The sequence below is a fragment of the Pan troglodytes genome, chromosome 10, assembly GCF_028858775.2.
Source record: "Pan troglodytes isolate AG18354 chromosome 10, NHGRI_mPanTro3-v2.0_pri, whole genome shotgun sequence".
NCBI classification, from domain to species: Eukaryota; Metazoa; Chordata; class Mammalia; order Primates; family Hominidae; genus Pan; species Pan troglodytes.
Window position 1 is genome coordinate 96,554,489 of NC_072408.2, and position 16,749 is coordinate 96,571,237.

Consider the following 16,749-nt stretch of genomic DNA (forward strand, 5'->3'; position numbering starts at 1 on the left):
GAAGAAAGAATTAGTGAGCTTGGAGACAGGCTATTGGAAAATACACAGTCAGAGGAGACAAAAGAAAAATGAATAAGAAGGAATGAATCACATATACAAGATCTAGAAAATAGCCTCAAAAGGGCAAATCTAAGAGTTATTGGTTTTAAACAGGAGGTAGAGAGAAAGATAGAGATAGAAAGTTTATTCAAAGGGATAGGCCAGGTGTGGCGGCTCACGCCTGTAAACCTAGCACTTTGGGAGACCAAGGTGGGTGGATCTCTTGAGGTCAGGAGTTCAAGACCAGCCTGGCCAACATAGTGAAACCCTGTCTCTACTAAAAATAAAAAAATTAGCAGGGCATGGTGGCATGTACCTGTAATCCCAGCAACTTGGGAGGCTGAGGCAGGAGAATCCTTTGAACCTGGGAGGTGGAGGTTGCAGTGAGCCAAGATTGTGCCACTGCACTCCAGCCTGGGTAACAGTTGAGCAAGACTCCGTCTCAAAAAAGTAAAAATAAAAATAAATAAATAAAATATATAAATAAAATGAAACATAAAGCATAAAACAAAGGGATAATAACAGAGGACTTTCTAAACCTAGAGAAATCAATATTCAAGTACAAGCAGTTTATAGAACACCAAGCAGATTTAACCCAAAGAAGACTACCCCAAGGCATTTAATAATCAAAGTTCCAAAGGTCAAAGTAAAGTAAGGATCCTAAAAGCAGCAAGAGAAAAGAAACAAATAATATAAAATGGAGCTCTAATAGATCTGGCAGTAGACTTTTCAGTGGAAACATTACAGGACAAAAGAGAGTGACATGACATATTTAAGTGTTGAAGAAAAAAACCTTTTACCTCACAGTGTTATACTGGTGAAAGTATCCTTCAAACATGAGGGAGAAATTATTTCCCAGACAAACAAAAACTGAGGGATTTGATCAACAACAGACTGTTCTACAAGAAATGCTAAAAGGAATACTTCAATCAGAAAGAAAAGGGTGTTAATGAGCAATCAAAATCATCTGTAGGTACAAAACTCACTAGTGATAGTAAGTTCACAGAAAAACAGAGAATATTATAGCACTGTAATTGTAGTGTGTGAACTACTCATATTCTAAGTTGAAAGACAAAAAGATATCAATTAAGAATAATAACTTCAACAAGTTTTCAAGACATAAACAGTACAATAAGATATGAATAGAAACAACAAAGTAAAAAAGACAGGGAGACCAAATTACAGTTTTTATTAGTTTTCTTTTTACTTGTTTGTTTGTATGTTTATGCAATCAGTGTTAAGTTGTCATCAGTTTAAATAATGGGTTATATAATTTGCAAGCCTTGTAGTAACCTGAAATCTAAAAACATACAATGGATACACAAAAAATAAAAAGCAAGAAACTAAAACATATCACCAGAGAAAATCACCTTCACCATAAAGCAGTCAGAATGAAAGAGAAGACCACAAAACAAACAGATAACAAATAATAAAATGGCAGAAGTAAGTTCTTATTTATCAATATATTATTGATAACATTGAACATAAATGGACTAAACTCTCAGACCAAAAGACATGGAGTAGCTGAACATATTTTTTTAAAATGACCCAATGATCTGTTGCCTACAAGAAACACACTTCACCTATAAAGACATAGACTGAAAATAAAGAGATGGAAAAAATATTCCACACCAATGAAAACCAAAAAAGAAAAAAAGAGCAGGAGTAGCTATATGTATATCAGACAAAATTGATTTCAAGATGAGAAGTATTAAAAGAGGCAAAGAAGGTAATTATATAATGATAAAGGGGTCAATTCAGTAAGAGTATATAGCAATTATAAATATATATGTACTCAAACACTGGAGTACTAGATATATAAAGCAAATATTATTAGAGCTAAAGGTAAAGAGACAGACCCTCAATACTATAACAGCTAGAGACTTCAACACTCCACTTTTAGCATTGAACAGATCATCCAGACAGAAAATCAACAAACACTGAACTTAATCTGCACTATAGACCAAATGAACCTGATAGATATTTACAGAACATTTCATCCAAGAGCTGCAGAATATACATTCTTCTCCTCAGCATATGGATCATTCTCAATAATAAACCATATGCTAGGCCTCAAAACAATTCTTAAAACAATTGAAATAATGTCAGGTATTTTCTATGACCACAATGGAATAAAACTAGAAATCAACAACAGGAGGAATTTTGAAAACTATGCAAATACATGGAAATTAAACAATAGGTTCCTGAATGAAAAGATAAAGAAGAAAATTAAAAAATTTCTTGAAGCAAATTATAATGGTAACACAACATACCAAAACCTATGGGAAACAGCAAAAGCAGTACTAAGAAGGTAGTTTATGGCTATAAGTGCCTACATCAAAAAAGAAAAGAAGAAAAATTTCAAATAAGCAACCTAACAATATATCTTAAAGAACTATAAAAGCAAGAGCAAACCAAACCCAAAGTTAGTAGTGGGAAATAAATAACAAAGATCAGAGCAGAAATAAATAAAATTGAAATGAAGAAAACAATACAAAAGATCAAAGAAACAAAAACTTTTTTGAAAAGATAAAAAAAATTGACAAACTTTTAGCCAGAATAACTAAGAAAAAAAGAGAGAAGACCCAAATAAATCAGAGATTAAAAAAGAAAACATTACAACCAGTACCACAGACATTCAAAGGATCATTAGAGGTTACTATGAACAACTATATGTCAATAAATTGGAAAACCTAGAAGTGGATAAATTCCTAGACACACACAACCTACACAGATTGAACCATGAAGAAATCCACAACCTGATCTGACCAATAACATGTAACAAGATCAAAGTCATAATAAAAAGTCTGCCAGCTGAAAGTCTGGACACAAGGCCATCACTGCTGAATTTTACCAAACACTTAAAAGAAGAACTAATGCCATTCCTAATAAGAGTATTCCCAAAAAAGAGGCAGAGGGAATACTTCCACACTCACTCTGTGAGGACGGTATTACCCTGTTACCAAAACCAGACAAAGACACCTTAAAAAAAAGAAAAGAAAAATAAAGGCCAATATTTCTGATGGACATTGATGCAAAAATCTTCAACAAAATACTAGGAAACTGAATTCAATAACACATTAAAACAATCATTTATCATGAGCAAGTGGGATTTATCCCAGGGATGCAAGGATGGTTCAATATCTGCAAATCAATCAATGTGATAAATCATATTAACAGAATGAAGAACAAAAACCATATGATCATTTCAATTGATTCTGAAAAAGCATTTGCTAAAAATCAACATCCCTTCATGAAAAAAACTATCGAAAAACTGGGTACAGAAGGAACATACCTCAATATAATAAAAGCCATATTTGACAAACCCACAGCTAGTATCATAATGAATAGGAAAAAATGAAAACCTTTCCCCTAAGATCTGGAATATGATAAGGATGCCTGTTTTCACCACTATTATTCAACATGTACTGGAAGTTCTAGCTAGAGCAATCAGAAGAGATAAAGAAATAAATGGCATTCAAATTGGAAAGGAATAAGTCAAATTATCCTTGTTTGCAGATGATATGATTTTATATTTGGAAAAACCTAAAGACTCCATTAAAAAGTATTAGATCTGATAAACAAATTCAGTCAAATGGCAGGATACAAAATCAACATACAAAAATAAGTAGCACTTCTATATGCCTGCAGCAAACAATCTGAAAAAGAAATAAAAAAGTAATTCCATTTACAATAGCTACAAATAAAGTTAAATACCCCGGAATTAACTTAACCAAATAAGTGAAAGTTCACTATGATGAAAACTATAAAATATCGATGCAAGAAATTGAAGAAGACAGAAAAAAATGGAAAGATATTCCATGTTCATGGATTGGAAGAATATTGTTAAAATGTTCATACTACCTAAAGCAATCTACAGATTCAATGCAATCCCTATCAGAATACCAATGACACTCTTCACAGAAATAAGAAAAATAATCCTAAAATTTATACAGAATCACAAAAGACCTAGAATAGCCAAAGCTATCCTGAGCAAACAGAACAAAACTGGAGGAATCATATTACCTGACTTAAAGTTAAACTACAGAACTATTATAACCAAAACAGCATGGTGCTGGCTTAAAAATAGACACATAAACCAATGGAACAGAATAAAGAACCTAGAAATAGATCCTTACATATACGGTGAACTCATTTTTTACAAAGGTGTCAAGAACCTATATTGGGGAAAGGACAGTCTCTTCAATAAATAGTGCTGGGAAAACTAGATATCCATATACAGATGAATAAAACTAGACCTCTATCTTTCACTATATACAAAAATCAAATCAAAATGGATTACAGACTTAAATCTAAGGCCTCAAACTATGAAACTACTGCAAGAAAATATTTGGGAAACTTTCCAGGGCATTGGACAGGGCATAGATTTCTTGAGTAATATCCCACAAGCATAGGCAATCAAAGCACAAGTGGACAAATGGGATCACATCAAGTTAAAAAGCTTCTGCCTGGCAAAGAAAACAATCAATGAAGTGAAGATACAACCCACAGAATGGGAGAAAACATCTGCAAACTATGTGTCTGACGACAAGATTCATAACCAGAATACATAAGAAACTGAAACAACCTAAGAAAAAATACAATAATCCAATTAAAAAATGGGCAAAAGATCTGAATACACATTTCTCAAAAGAAGAAATAGAAATGGCAAACAGTGATATGAAAAGGTGCTCAACATCGTTGATCATCAGAGAAATGCAAATCAAAACTACAATGAGATATTATCTCACCCCAGTTAAAATGGCTTTTACCCAAGGCAATAACAAATGCTGGTGAGGATAAAGAGAAAGGGGAACTTTTGTACATTGTTGGTGGGAATGCAAATTAGTACAGCCACCATGAAAAACAACATAGAAGTTCTTCTAAAAACTAAAAATAGCACTATCATATGATTCAGCAATCCCACTGCTAGATATATCCCTCAAAGAAAGGAAATAAGTATATTGAAAAGATATTTGCACTCATGTTTATTCCAGCACTATTCACAACAGCCAAGATTTGGAAGCAACCTAACCAACAGATGAATAGATAATAAAAACGTGGTTCATATATACAAACAGTACTATTCAGCCATTAAAAATGAGATCCTGTCATTTGCAACAACATGGACGGAACTGGAGGTCATTATGTTAAGTGAAATAAGTCAGGCACAGAAAGACAAACTTTGCATGTTCTGACTTATTTGTGGGAGCTAAAAATTAAAACAATTTGAACTTGTGGAAATAGCAGAATGACGGTTACCAGAGGCTGGGAAAAGCAGTGGGGTTTGGGTGGGGGCAAAGAAGTATGGTTAATGGGTACAAAAAATAGTTGGGGCCGGACGCGGTGGCTCATGCCTGTAATCCCAGCACTTTGGGAGGCCGAGGCAGGCAGATCATGAGGTCAGGAGATTGGGACCATCCTGGCTAACACAGTGAAACCCCGTCTCTACTAAAAATACAAAAAATTGGCCAGGCGTGGTGGTGGGCGCCTGTAGTCCCAGCTACTCGGGAGGCTGAGGCAGGAGAATGGCGTGAACCCGGGAGGCGGAGCTTGCAGTGAGCCAAGATCGTGCCACTGCACTCCAGCCTGGGCAACAGAGCAAGACTCCATCTCAAAAAAAAAAAAAAATGTTGGAAAGAGTGAACAAGGTCTAGTACCACAACAGGGTGACTATGGTCAATAATAATTTAATAGTACAATTTAAAATAAAGAGCATAAGTAGATTGTTTGTAACACAAAGTATAAATGCTGGAAGTGATGAATACCTCATTTACTCTGATGTGATTATTACACATTGTATGCCTGTATCAAATTATCCCATACACCCCATAAATATAATACACCCTACTATGTACCCACAAAAATTAAAAATTAAAAAAGAAAGCAAAAGAAAGAAATAAGGCTAGTCTGAAATGATATGTTGTAAGTATAAAATATACACTGGAGTGCAAAAACTATAAAATGTAAAATATGCTATTAATAACTTTTGTATTATTTGCTTGTTGAAATAATATTATAAATGTTAGATTAAAATATATTATGAAAATTAATTCACCTGCTTCATTTTACGTAAAAAATGCCTACTAGTAAATTACATATGTGGTTTACATAATATATGTATTAGAAAGCACTGAATTAGGCCATTGAAAACAATCCTGCTTTTCTTTTCCCTTTCCCAGCTTCCCTCAAAGGTAAGTATGACCATAGGATCCAATTCTGGACAATGAGACCTGAACAGAATTCTAGGTGTGTTCTGGGAAAGTTTGGTTTTGTTTTGTTTTTAACTCCTGGTAAGGATTGAAACTGCATTGCCCTTTTGCTTTCCAGCTTCTTTCCCCCACTGAATTGTGGAGATAATAGCAAGTGGACACATGGGTTATTAAAAATATTTTTAAAACATTTTTAATGATTCAATATTTTTGGGAGAAAGGCTAATAGAATCGCATAGATTTTTGTCTTTGACAATATTGATTCATTGCTACTATATAAGAAAAATGGCATCCTATTTATGTAAACTACTATTGGTTCTGCATTCTATTTCTTATAGCCAGACAAGTTATTAACTAATACAATTGTATCTGATATTATCCTCAGGGTGGATTAGATTGTGTGGAACCGTTATGCCTGTTCTCAGCACCCTCTGACTGCTGTGTATTTACATCTGCTTTTTAAACAATAATTTTTTTAAATTATCTTTTGTTGGGTACAGTATTCTATAAATGCCAATTAGGTTAAGTTGTTTTATAGTGTTGTTCAAGTCTTCCCTATTTGCACTGCTTTTATCCATTAATTTGATTAATTATTGAAAGGGAGGTGTCAAAATCTCCAGCTATAATTGTGATTTGACTACTACTCTCCTTGGAGCTCTATCAGTTTTTTGCTTCATAGATTTTGAAGCTTTGTTATCAGGTGCATAAAAGTGTGGTGTGGTTATATCCTCCTGATATATATATATATATATATATATATATATATATATATATATATATATATATATCCAATATAATCAATGCTTTTTCTTATTATGGAATGACCTTCTTTATCTCTGATAATATTTTTGTTCTAAAAAATCTACTTTGTCTAATATTAATATAGCCACTTCACCTTTTTTTGTTTAGTGTTATCATGGTGTATCTTTTCCTATTGTTTTACTTTTAACCTATTTATGTTTTTTATATTTAAAGTGGGTTTCTGTAAACAAGTGGTTGGATTCTGCTGTTGTACTCAAACTGGCCATTTTGGCTGCTAACTTAGGATGTTTAGGACATTTACATTTAATGTGATTATTGGTATGGTTGGGTTTAAATCTGCCTTGTAACTATTTCAATTTTCTTCATCTGTTTTCCACTTCTCTTTTTCCTTTTTTTTTGGTTTGTTTTTACTTTATGTTGAATATTATTTTATGCTTTCATTTTATCTCATTTGTTGCTTATATTACCTTAACTCAGGAAGACCGCAAATCTCTACTCGTTTCTCTCCCACTGGGTCATGACCTAGAAACTTTTTTAGCCAGTAAGCTGGGGCAATAACAGGGCTCAACTTGTTTGTCTCTTGTCTCTCAGAAATCACTGCCTTTCATTGCCTGGTGTTTAATGTCTTGAAAACCATTCTCATATATTTTGTCTGGTTTTTTAATGGTTTCAGGTGGGAGGGTAAATCTGGTCTGTGTTACTCCATTTTCACTGGAAGTAGAAGTCTCCTTCATTATCTTTTTGATATAAGATTGATTACATACAAAAAATTGACATGTAAATAATGAAATGTAATGTAAGTATCTGCTTGTTTTACTTTTTTCTGTTACCTCCCTTCTTTTCAAGGGGTGTGTGAGCTTTCACTTGTAACGATACAATTGTTTCTTCTCTTTCTTTTATACACCACCACCAAACAATTCAGATGTTCTGCAATTCAAGCTTTAAAAATATACCCCAAATTGATCACATCTACTGTCAGTGCTTCCCAGGTTAAGCCACCATCATCTCTGGAAACTACTGCAATGGCCACTTAACTTGTTTCCTGCATCTATCCCTCAGCTCTCCCAGTCTGTCCCCAAATATCAACTAATTTTTTTCTTATGTTTAAAATTATACTATAATTTGTAGTGATAAACACATATATTTAATATACCATTCTGTGAGTTTTAACAAAGGCAGATATAAACCTTTCTATCATTTTAGAAAGTTCTCTCATGTCCCTTTTTAGTCAGTTCCCACTCCACCCACAAGAGACAATGACTGTTCTGATTTCTATTAGATTAGTTTTGCTTTTTCTAGAATCACTAATTATGTATTATTTTGTGTCTAGTTTCTTTAACTCAGTATAATTTTTTAAGATTCATTCATATGGTTGTGTGTATTGGTTATGTTTCTTTGTATTTTTGAGTACTAATCCACTGCACAACTGCACAATAATTTGTTTATCATTCTTTTATTAGTGAGTACCTAGGCTGTTTTCAGTCTTTGGCTATTATAAAGTTGCTATAAATATTCGTATAAAAGTGTTTTTGTGAACATATGCTTTTATTTCTCCTGAGTAAATATCTAGAAGTAGAAATTCTAGGTCATTGGGTAGGTATATGTTTAACTTCATAAGAAACTGCCGAGCCATTTTAAAAAGTGGTTGTACCATTTTACTCTTCCATTGATGATTTATGGGGGTACAGACCATTTCATATTCTTTGCAACATTGGATATTGTCAGTCTTTTTAACTTTAGCCATTCTAATAGGTATGTAGTGCAATCTAATTTTGATTTAAATTCCATTTCTTGATTAACAATGTTGAATCCTTTTTTATGTGCTTATTGGCTATTCATGTTTGTCCTCTATAAAGTCTCTTTTCAAATCTTTTCCTCATGCTAAAAAAGGATGTGTGATGTCTTTTTATTATTGAGTTGTAGAAGTTTCTTATAGAGTCTAAATGCAAGTACTTTCTTAGATACATTTTGCAAATATTTTCTCCCAGTCTGTAACTTGCTTATTTTTGTTGGTGTCCTTTGACAAGCACAAGTTTTTGATTTTGTTGAAGACCAATTTATCAAATTTTTATTTTATGGTTATATTTTCTGTGTTGTGCTACAAAATTCTTGTCTATCCTATGTCATACAAATATTCTGCTATGTTTTCTTCCAGAAACTTTATAGCATTAGTTTACATATGGGTATTTGATCCATCTTGAATACAGTTTTGCATATGATATGAGGTAGGTTTAAGATTTATTTATTTCCGCAGAGATATGCAATTTTTCCAGCAACATTTTTAAAAAAGAATTTTGTTTCTTCACTGAATTGTTTTTGAGGCCTTGGTCAAAAATCAGTTGACCAGGTAACTGTGGCTTTATTTGACTCTCTATTCTGTTCTACTGGTATATTTGTGTATCCCTACACTGATACTACGCTCTTTTGACCACTGTTGCTTCCTAGTAAGTCTTGAAATCAATTAATGTAACTTCTTCAATTTTTTTCTCATTTTTCAAGATAATTTTAGCTAGTTTAGGTTGTTTGCATTTCTATATACATTTTTGAATCAGCTTGTCAATTACGTTTCTTTTTTTGAGACAAAGTCTTGCTCTGCAACCCAGGCTGGAGTGCAGTGGTACAGTCTCGACTCACTGTAGCTTCGACTTCCCAGGTTCAAGGGATCCTCCCACCTCGGCCTCCCTAGCAGTTGAGACCACAGGCACATGCCAACACACCTGGCTAATTTTTGTATTTTTTGTAGAGACGGGGTTTCACAAAGTTGCCCAGGCTGGTCTTGAACTCTTGGACTCAAGTGATCCACCCACCTCAGCCTCCCAAAGTGTTGGGATTACAGGCACCTGGCAGCTTGTCAAGCTTTATTAAAAAAAAAATTCCCTGGAATTTTGATTCAGATTACATTTTAGTCTATTGATTAAATTTGGGGAGAATTGCCATCTTAACAATATGAGTTGTCCAATTCATGAACATAGGTTATTTCTTTACTTATTTAGGCTTAATTTCTCTCAGAAATGAGTTTTAGTTTTCCATGGGGAGGTCTTATACACCAACTATTAAATTTCTCCCTATTTTATATATTTTTGTTACTATTATAAATGGTATATTTAAATATTCTTATTTTTAATGTTTGTTACTAATATATAGAAATGTTATTAGTTTTTTGGACATTGATATATCACGTGGACTTGCTTAATTCATTTCTGGCTCTAGTAGCTTTATTTATTTATTTATTTATTTTTCAGATTCCTTAGGATTATCTGTATACACAATAATGTTGTGGCAAATAAAGACAGTTTTACTTCTTCCTTTCCAAAATGTATGCTCTCTTTTTTTTTTTCTTGACTTACGACAGTGGCTAGAATCTATATAGTACCTTGCTGAATAGAAGTAGCAAGAAAGAACATCCTTGCTTTTCTCTTAATCTTGGGGCAAAAGCTTTCAGCCTTTTATCATTAAGTATGATGGTAGCTTATATTGCTGGACTTATATATAATTACATATTGCAGGATTTGATTTGTTAATATTTCTATAGAATCATTTTCATCTTTATTCATGAAGGCTATTACCTGTACTTTTATTTTCTTGTAAAGTTCTTGTATGATTTTGAAATCAGGGTTATTCTGGCTTCATAAAATGGTCTCTGAATTATTCTTTCCTCCTTTATTTTCTGGAAGGGTCTGTGTAACATCAGTGATATTTTTTTTTAATGTTTGATGAAATTTACCAGTGAAGCATCACAAGTTTCAATTGCCTTAGTAGCCCTCAAATTCAATCTCTTTTTCCTCCATCTAGCAAAAGACTCTGTTCAACATTTGGGCTCCACTTTGCTGTGCTGGGTTGAGAAAGTGCCCTCAGACAGAAAGCTAGGGAGAATGGAGGGTTTACTTTGTGTTTTCCTGCACTCAGGGATTATAGCCATGCAGGCCTGATTGTCCAATGCCTGGAAACTTTTGCTTCATATTTTGTCCAGTTTTATGGTTATGTATGGCTGAAGCATAAAGCCAGTGGCCATTTTTTCTATCATAGTCAGAACTGAAGGTTTAGAGTGATGTTTTGTAATTAAAAACACATTGTGTTAGCTTTTGGCTCCAAACTCACCGTCCAAATGGAGTGCCAACTTATTGCAAGCAAAATTCAGATTTTTTTTCTATGGCCAATAAGACCACACATGAGCTGGCCTCCTACTACCTATCTATCTCATCTACCACCATCCTTCCCTTCACTTTGCTCCAGCCATGCTGGACTTCCTGCTATCCATTAACATACCAAGCTTTTCCACTTGTTCACTCTGCCTGTAAAGCTATTCCCCAAGATGCTCCCATGATTTACTCACTCACTTTATTCGTGTCTCAGTTCAAATGTTACCTCCACAGTGAGGCCTTCCCTGAACACTGTGACAGAGAACTCTTGCACCATTTTCATACTCTATCGTCTGATCACGCTTTACATACGTTCATAAGTCTCAGTGCTTTTTGAATGTATATTATACATTTTCCATTTACAACTTTCTGTTGCAACTTTTCAACTGTATTTTTGTAGCTCAAAACAGCCATAGACAATATTTAAATAAATGGATGTGGCTATGTTCTAACATAATTTTATTCACAAATAAAAGCGAGCTGTAGTTTGCCAACTCCTGGTCCAGACTATCAATACATTGTCTCTGACTTATACATATACGACCTAAAATTATCTCATATGTAAAAATGATTTTTTTTTTCTTTTTTTCTGAGACGGAGTCTCAATCTGTTGCCTAGGCTGGAGTGCAGTGTCACGATCTCGGCTCACTGCAAGCTCCACCTCCTGGGTTCACGCCATTCTCCTGCCTCAGCCTCCCAAGTAGCTGGGAGCACAGGCGTGTGCCACCACGCCCGGCTAATTTTTTTGTATTATTAGTAGAGACCGGGTTTCACTGTATTAGCCAGGATGGTCTCGATCTCCTGACCTCGTGATCTGCCTGCCTCGGCCTCCCAACATGCTGGGATTACAGGTGTGAGCCACCATGCCTGGCCAAAAATGATCTTTTTATAAGAACAGTAGCTTATCCACCATGGTTACAGACAGCTCTGGTACAATTTCCAGACCTCCTGTAGTTTCTACTGCAGAAATTCTGTACTTAAAAAAAAAAAATTCTTGTTTTTCTTTTATTCATGCCTCAGTCCTACGGTAGAAAAATACTTCAAGCTTTTCAAAAGACTTTAAAGATAATGTTAAAAATACATCACTCACATTTTGAACTTCTGTGGATATATCAATTAGCAATGCTTTCAGCTGCAAGTAACAGAAAACCAGACCAACAATGACTTAATCATCAGTACACTTTTTGTTTTCTTAATGAAATTCTGTGGGTAGGAGGCAGTTCAGTGACTTAATGAGGATCTCGGATTTTTTCTTTCTTCTATTCCACCAATCTCAGATTGTTGGCTTTTGTTTTCCAACTTAAAGCCTCAAGAGGACAAGATCGCTGCCACAGCTTCAAGCATTGTTTCCTTACGTAAGTGTGCAAAGCAGAAAGGGAGGGAAAGGATCAAAAAACCTTCTCCTTACATCCCCTGTCTTTTATCATGAAAGAAAATCTTTATCAGAAACCTCCTGGCAGACTTGCCTTGCTTCTTACTGAGATAAACTAGGTCACTTACCTCTGCTTAGGTCAGTCACTTGGACAAGGAAATGGAGGTTCTGTGACTACTTTAGTTGAGGGGTTGACAAACTAAGGTCTGTGAAACAAACCCAGCCTTGGGCCTGTTTCTATGAATAAAGTTTTATTGGAACACAGCCATACCCATTCATGTTTATATTGTCTATGGCTGTTTTTGTGCTGCAAAAGTAAAGTTGATTAGTTGTGACAGAGGTGTATTTACTACCTGGTTCTTTACAGAAAAACTTTGCTGTCCTCTGGCTTTGACTATAATTCATGCCCTAAGGCTGGCCACAAAATCAGGACTCTTTAAACAAACAAACAAAAAAATTAGGAGTGGCTCGTAGGAAGGCAAATAATAGTGACCCCTATTATTGTTTATAGTCATTTATATGGTATGCTAATGCATATTTTAACAAATGGCTAACAGATGTACTTTTTGAAAACTCATTTTCAAATTCTCAGTTTGGGCCCTTCACTCCTTGTTCCTGTTGTCATTCTACCCAAATCTTAATACCATCCCTAATGACTGATCTCGTCTCTCTCAAAACTTCCTTTCAGCCTTTAGGAATTTAAGAAGAATTCAATAGCATTGAAGGCTCTGGAGGGAGTATAGTGTAGGATTCAATTATTGAGTAAAACTGAATTTCAAACTTTTTCATTCTGCAACACATGATAAGGGTGCCTCCCTGCTTTGCACAACTCTCTGTAGATTTCCTTCCCTGGCAGGGCGCTGTGGGCCTGGCTGGTGTTTTCCTTGAGTCTGAGTTGATCTCCTCAGAGCTGAGGGAGAACACTGGAAAAAAGTGTCCTTTAGAGATTTAGAGATATTGATAAGCAATTAGAAGATATGCCACCAAATGCTGGTGAAGAAGATAAGTCAATCTTTTAGAAAGTTTGAAGCAGATGAAAGGAGATGCTGGAGGAATTTTCTGAGCTCCATCAAGTTTGGGTTCCATAACTTTGTGCACTGCTTGGGTTGTAGCCAGTTATAGGAGCCTATGAGAGTACACAGTTTTTTCTTTTTAAAAAATATATATATCACCACACAATTTCCTACTCCTTTACCCTCCCAGATCCTACAGCTTTTCATCTAGATATAACAACAGAAGTGTTTAAAAATAGAGGCACTGGGAGAGGAGAAAGGGTCTGGGATGTGAAGGAGACAGTTTTACTTTTGTTCAACAGCCACTAGAAATTAGTTTCAACTTTTCAGATCTAAGCTTATTGAGAGGTTTAACCTGCAGTTTGATGAAAAATTCAACCAGTGTGAAATTTTGGAATACAGAATATCTGTGAGTGAGGACAAACAGACCTTCTATGATCCATTTTGTGGCTGAAACTTTGATTCAAAGAAGAGACAGTCCAGGCCGGGTGCGGGGCTCACGCCTGTAATCCCAGCCCTTTGGGAGGCCGAGGCGAGTGGATCACTTGAGGTTGGGAGTTCGAGACCAGCCTGGCCAACATGATGAAACCCCGTCTCTACTAAAAAAAATAGAAAAGATTAGTCAGGCATAGTAGTGGGTGCCTGTAATCCCAGCTACTTGGGAGGCTGAGGCAGGAGAATCGCTAGAACCTGGGAGGCGGAGGTTGCAGTGAGCTGAGATCACCCCATTGCACTCCAGCCTGGGCAACAAGAGTGAAACTCCATCAAAAAAAGAAAAAATAAATAAAAGAAAGAGACACTGAGTTTGTGCCTCTAATTGTGCCTCCCCTTTCTTGGGAATAATAGCCCTGTAGGGCAGGGGAGGATAAATAAGAGCTTCTAGGGTTTAACTTAAAAATCAGACTATTTAAGCCCCTGGACCTCTGAGCCTCCCCATGTCCCCTTGCTCATGCTCTCTCTACTTAGCTGTTAATAGATCTGCTCTTGCTGCACTGTCACTCTCCACTCTCCTCCCCCTGCTCAACTGGCTTCAGTCTATCCACCATCCTCTCACCGCAGCTGCTACCACTGCTGTTCTCAGAGAGGTGTGGAGGGGTTTCCTCCTCACCACTGCTCACAGCTCTGTTTTAGGATCCCTCTGTTAGCCTGTCTCTTAGCTTACAGGCATTCTGCCAAAGAATCTGGAGCCTTTCCTAAAGGATGGGTAGAAGTGAATTTGAGTGACACAATCATATGTCTCCCTAAATGGTTTCTTCTTCCCTACTAATAATAGGTATCAATAGGATTCTACGTATCTTGACCTTCTCCTACTTCAGGTGGGATCTAAAGAAAAGGGCATCTTCCCTTTTCTTTTTGGTGGAAGGGTATTCATTGTGGTTTCATAGGTTTTCCATCTCAATATTTCTCTCAAGAACACTAGCAGGAGTGTGATGAGCCCTGGCTGTCCTGATGGCCCTGTGGGCACTGACCTGCACTCTGCACTCTCTGAGCCTGGCACCCCCGACCGTTGCCACTTCTGTCCTGAGTCTGTTCCCTGCCTCCCAGGTGATGAACAATGCCCTCTTCCAATGGCCCTCTGCCTTGATGTTGCTCCCCTGCCACCAAATCCTTACTTCTATGGCCCTTAGTGCCAACTTTGTGCCTTGAAAGAGTCATACCAAGTACACAATTAAACCAGTGAAGATGAGGAAGTCTGGGGACGAAGACCACACAGGCCAGATCTGGGTGCACGGTATTGGCAGGGGCCACAAGCAACATTATTGCATGATTGACTTTTGTGTTTCTGGCCTGAGGAGGAGACCAAGTCAGGACCCTTTGAGGAGAAGGTTATCCAAGTCCACCATGATCCCTGTAGGTCAGCAGACATAGCTCTGGTTGCTGGGGGTAGCCAGAAACACTGGATCATCACCACAGAAAACTTGCAGGCTGGAGATACAATCCTGAACTCTAACCACATAGGCCAAATGGCAGTTGCTGCTCAGGAAGGGGATGCACATCCACTTGGGGCTCTGCCTGTGGGAACCCTCATCAACAACATGGAAATTGAGCCAGGCCGGGGTGCCCAGTATATCCAAGCTGCAGGGACGTGTAGTGTGCTACTGTGGAAGGTGAATGGCACAACCGTTATCCAGCTGCCCTCTAAGAGGCAGATGCAGGTGCTGGAAACATGCATAGCAACAGTAGGCTGAGTATCCAACACTGATCATAACAAACAGGTCACTGGCAGGGCAGGTCACAACCGTTGGCTGGGCAAGAGGCCTTCCAGTGGGCTACAGCACTGCAAGGGGTGCTGGGCTGGCCGAAAGATTTGGCCACTACCCTTCATGAAGAGTTATGTGAAGCTGCCTTCTGATGCTGCCCAAAGCTGATATCCCTGTATTGTAATAATGTGCCCCCCTCCCCTGAAAAAAAAAAAAAGAGCACTAGCAGGTTCTTGAGCAGCTGGAACTCTTAGAAACTTGCTGTTTTACCCCAAGTTTCCAGTATGAGTATAGTGATGAGATTCTCCTTCTTCTCATCTTTTCTCTTTCACTGGCCCTCAAGGCACTTAAAATAAAGCCATTAATATTTCATGGTAAACCTTTGTTTTTATCATGCTCACTTCAGCAGCACATATACTAAAATTGGAATAGTACAGAGAAGATTAGTATGGATGACATGCAAATTCGTGAAGTGTTATATTTTTAAAAGAATGAAATGCTGTCACTTACAGCAACATGGAGAAACCTGGAGGGCAATACGTTAAGTGAAATAAGCCAGGCACAGAAAGACAAACACCATATACTCTCATTCATTTTTGAAATCTAAAAAGTTGTTCTCATTGAAGTGGAGAGGAGAATAGTAGTTACCAGAGGATGGGGAGGGTAGGAAGGAGAGAGAGATGATGAGAGTGATGGTCAACGTGTACACATTTACAGTTAGATAGGAGGAATAAGTTCTCATGTTCTTTTGCATACTAGACTGGAGATGACAATAAAATAGCTAAAAGAGAGGTTTTTGAACATTCTTATCACAAAGAAGTGATAAATGTTAAAAATGATGGCCATGTTAATTACCCTGATTTGGTCATTACACAATGTATACATGTGCAATCAAAATATTACATTGTATCCCATAAATATATATAATTAGTATGCATCAATTAAAATGTATGCATAATTAGTATGCATAAATTAAAACTTTTTTTAAAAACTAGTTTTTTATACTATTGA

At 36.4% G+C, this 16,749-nt stretch overlaps 1 long non-coding RNA gene and 2 pseudogenes across 1 annotated transcript in view; all 3 read left to right on the top strand.

Moving 5' to 3' along the window:
- The window catches only part of LOC100613094 (uncharacterized), a 404,311-nt gene that overhangs the window by 20,315 nt on the left and 367,247 nt on the right, over positions 1-16,749 (top strand). The window lies entirely within an intron of this gene.
- Positions 14,399-15,906, top strand: LOC746302 (mitochondrial ribosomal protein L2 pseudogene; annotated as a pseudogene).
- On the top strand, positions 16,132-16,225 carry LOC112205104 (U6 spliceosomal RNA; annotated as a pseudogene).